Source organism: Agrilus planipennis, unplaced genomic scaffold, assembly GCF_000699045.2.
Source record: "Agrilus planipennis isolate EAB-ADULT unplaced genomic scaffold, Apla_2.0 scaffold128, whole genome shotgun sequence".
Taxonomy (NCBI): Eukaryota; Metazoa; Arthropoda; class Insecta; order Coleoptera; family Buprestidae; genus Agrilus; species Agrilus planipennis.
This window is the reverse complement of record NW_020438862.1, coordinates 1-4,553: the sequence shown is the minus strand read 5'-3', so window position 1 is coordinate 4,553 and position 4,553 is coordinate 1. Positions and strand designations below refer to the sequence as shown.

At 35.4% G+C, this 4,553-nt stretch overlaps 1 long non-coding RNA gene across 1 annotated transcript; it reads right to left on the bottom strand.

The window, feature by feature from the left end:
* Positions 1-2,058: 2,058 nt before the first annotated feature.
* Positions 2,059-4,551, bottom strand: LOC112904195. Its single transcript, XR_003230948.1, has 3 exons — positions 4,490-4,551; positions 2,238-2,353; positions 2,059-2,181 (listed from the first exon to the last, which is right to left on the bottom strand). It is a non-coding gene; the product is annotated as an uncharacterized LOC112904195 (long non-coding RNA).
* Positions 4,552-4,553: the final 2 nt, after the last annotated feature.

Below are 4,553 nucleotides of genomic sequence, written 5' to 3'. Positions count from 1 at the left end.
TATTATTCTAATATTATTTTTTAATATATTTAGGAAACATTACCAATACGATCAAGGAAAAATGTTATCAAAATTTGTCCTCTCCGTGATAAATACATATGTAGTATATATAAACACTTTGATTTTTACGGTTTGGTCCGGTTTCTTTTTCTAAATTTCGTTCGGTGATAATAGTTTAGCGATATTCATTTGTGACTTCGTAAACGACCTGGAGATTTCTTGGTCAGCACTCCTATCTCCTTTTGTTCGGTTAAGGAGCTGGTCGTTTCCTTTTTTGACATTTTATCCAATTCGGCCATCGCCTCTTGAATCGCATTTTCCAACGGTGTATCTAGTTTACGACCTCTAAAATTAAAAATGTCCAACAAAATTAGACAACTTCTAATACTTAATGTAATTCCCAGCAAATAACAATTGATTCGTCATAATTTTCTCCTATCCATGCATAAATTAATAAACAGCTGAGTAAGCACGGGTGATCTACCCCCGCAGCAATTAATGCCCAAGTTACTTCTACTGGTCCTTTCTCGTTGTCAAAACAATAAACTGATTTATAAGAATNGAGCTACGATAGGATAGCTTCGGAGTTAGAAAATAAAACTATATAACGAATAACAACAACAATAACAATTAATCTAACAACTTGTAGAACTAAAGAATTGCTACTTGAAGAACGAGAGATTCGGAACGAACTGTCTAAATTATCAAAGAAAAAGTTTATTGAAAAGAAATATGAAGGTGGAACTAATATTTGGTTAATGAAAGTAGGGTACTAATAGGGTAGTACCTAATAAGTTCTGAAGATAACAAATACTAATAAGTAGAATGAGTCCCAAATCACCGAAGAAAGTCCATCGTAAAATTGTAACTAGGAAAGGAAGCCAACTACGGACGGCATGCAGTTAGTACGCGAAGCTGAAATATTAATAGGGATTACTGGAAAGTACATGTAATAAAATTTATTGATAGCGATAGAATTGAATACAAAACAATTTGAATACACTGTTCCAAATATTTTCACAGAGAATAATAATAATCGAAAGACAGATACAAAAGAATTCGAGTAGAAATATTTAAAAAGGGTCTAATATAATGTTTAGTCAAATATATGTTTTAAATTAAATATAGCAGTGTTATTATCCGCCACACTATATATTTTCAACTAGTTACTTGTGAAAAATTTTCTTAGCGGTGTTCGCTAAGGTACTAATCTTGGTTTTATTGTTTTCGAAGGTAATAACAATTAAAGAGAAAAAAATGCGGAAACCGGTTAAAACACGGTTTTTCGCCAATTGAAAGAGACTAAGGAAATAACTACCTTGAGACATCATCATAAGGTCATCAGTTACAAGACTGGTAACACTTCCACATTTTCCTATCCTGAGTTAATCTTCGCATTTCCTTAAAACTTACACAACGCATATCCTAAACTATTTGCAAACAGTAATCTAATCTAGGTCTACCTCTACTCCTCCTAACTTCGTACTAACCTATCTCGCCTATTTCTTATTGACTTTCATAGTCCCCTGTTCTCTTACTTTTTCTAATACATCTTCAGTTCTAACTTTCTTTATCCACGGTATCCTCGTCATTCGCCTGTAACGCCACATTTGAAACGATTTTCTAACCTTTTATTTTCCACCGCTCCACCGTCCATGTATCGCACCCGTACAGCCCCGCGCTCCAAACATTCACCTTTAACAATATTTTTCGAATTTCTAAATTGACTGTTCGCGGGCATAGAAGTGACTTTTTTTTATTAAAGGCGATTCTACTCTGCACTATCCTCTGCTTTATATCCCTACTAGTCCTTCCGTTCTGATTTATTTGACTTTCTAAATACCTAAAATCGGCCACTTCTTCTAATTTTTCGTCTCCTATCTTTATATTCGCTCTTTCCCTTCTTCTTCATCCCTTATATACCAGTATTTTTGTTTTACTTTTATTTATTTTCATACAATACTGTCAATGCCATTTTCATTTTATTTAAAACTGAAGCTGGATGCTAACACGACTCTGGCATATTTAGGTAAGGATATTCTCTATACTTACAGGGCTATCCAAAATAGAATTAAGAATACAGATATATATATAGAATGAGTGTGCGATGCTTCTGCCTCTATTACGGTCCCCCCTTCTATAATAGTACTAGTAGTATTTACTTCTTTGTATAAAACTGGTCTGTAACAAAAAAGTAGCTCAAATTATTATAACTATAACGAATTGTAAATTCTTACTGAAAATGGAACACGGCAACACCCCCTATAGTAACAAGTAGAATAAAAAAGTGAATTATCTGTACTTTACGGATAAATTTATGACGAGTGGCTTTATCTTGAAAGGGAGTTTCATCCTAAAATATACAAATTATTAATTATAGCTTGTCACAAGGTCTTTAAAAAGTCAAATATGTTTGAATATCGCGAATTTCATAACAAATATATTAGTACCTAGTAAGGGAGAATAAGTAAAAATAAATTTAAGGAAACCAAACAATCCCATAACATATTTGCAATCTAACCCTACGTACGATTACTGTTTTGTTGTTACATGAAGCAGCTACGGGACATCGTGTAGCATGTATATAAAACGTATAGGTACCTATGTCGATAAACATTCTGCATCATTATAATTTTGTTGTCGTTAGTTTAAAATCAAAAATGGAACTTCTAGGGGCCTAAATATTTAGTTTCATTCGATACGGTGGGAATTACCATTTTTATAACTATATTATCTCCATGAAAGCAGTGACCAGTTTGTTTGTCGTCATTGGGAATAATCCTTCAGCAACCAAATTCGGATATGTATGGATGTAGCTGTTGCCCAAACAGCGGAGTTCNCAATTACATTATTATGTCAAAAAGTCAAGTACAACCGAAACTGTGTATTTGCAAACGCAGTAAAAAGGCGGGAACACAAAAGAAGATTATGGGGTACTTTCATACTACGTAGAATTAAGGTAAAAAATAATTCATATAAACTGCGACGAACATTTTCATGTATTGTCGAATTTATATTACCTGTGGATAGGCAAAATTTGCCTTAAGAATACAAACAGTAGCTGTTGGACTCTCTCCGTGGCGACTCAAATTTGCTCCAGAAGGTCATAAGTGGGTTTATGGTTATGACGTCGAAACTAAAGCTCAATCATCCCAATGGAAGCTGCCGCACGAGTCAATACAAAAAAAAAAACACGCCAAGGAATACCACCTGCAAGTTGTGCACAATTTGGGCAAAGCTATCCACGAGAAACGCTCGGATTTGTTGAAGAACAAAAATTAGCTTTTGCACCATGATAATGTCCTTGTCCATACATCGTTGCTTGTGCGCGAATTTGTGGCCAAAAACAGTACACTAATAATGCCGCAGCCACGGTATTCCGCACCCTGTAACTTTTCTTGTTCCCGAAACTGAAGAGGGCCATTAAAGGACGACGCTACGCTATGATTGAGGAGATAATGACGGCACTGAACAAGATCACAAAAAATGATTTTTTGAAGGGTATGAATAAGATGATGATAACGTGGATAGAGAAGGTTAGAAATGAAGAGGTATTTGAAAGAATAAGAGAACAAGAGGGTCATAACTGGTGACGAATCATGGGTTTATGGTTATGACGTGGAAACCAAAGCTCAATCATCCCGATGGAAGTTGGCACGTTCGCACGAGCCAAGACCAAAAAAAGCGCGCCAAGTTAGGTCGAATGTGAAGGTTTTGCTTACAGTTTTCTTCGATTGCAGGGGCGTGGTGCATCATGAGTTCTTGCCACAGGGTAGAACGGTCAATAAGGAATATTACCTGCAAGTTATGCGCAATTTGCGCGAAGCAATCCGCCAGAAACGCCCGGATTTGTTGAAGAACAAAAATTAGCTTTTCCACCATGATAATGTTTTTGTCCACACATCGTTGCTTGTGCGCGAATTTTTGGCCAAAAACAGTACACTAATAATGCCGCAGCCACAGTGTTCCGCACCCTGTAACTTTTCTTGTTCCCGAAACTGAAGACGGCCATTAAAGGACGACGCTACGCTATGATTGAGGAGATAATGACGGCACTGAACAAGATCACAAAAAATGATTTTTTGAAGTGCTTCGAGGATTGGAAAACTTTGGCATAAATGTATAATATCTAGTGGGGTTAATATGACGGAGCCAAAATAGATATTCAAGAATAAATAATTTCTGAAAAAACAAAAAAATCGCGATATGTTTTGAACAGACCTCATAAGTACACCGCTAAATTTAGGAAAACGGTAGGGCAAGAAAAATTGAAAATGCTTACAATCGCTTACGGCAATCATACCTACAATTTGTTTTACCGATGTACCTATTTTTTTATCGTTTAGGTATATAGAAGCACTTTAATGATTGGAATTAGTCACGAACTAAATTAAAATATATTGAAAAGTTATCTCCAATCTCCCTTAAAATGATGGAACCGGTACAAAGTGTTGGAATGTCCTTCGTATCATAGTAAATAAATAGTTACCATATTCAATATTGGATTGCAGTACACATTCAGTTGCTGTTGAAATGTTAAATCTTTTGGAGTG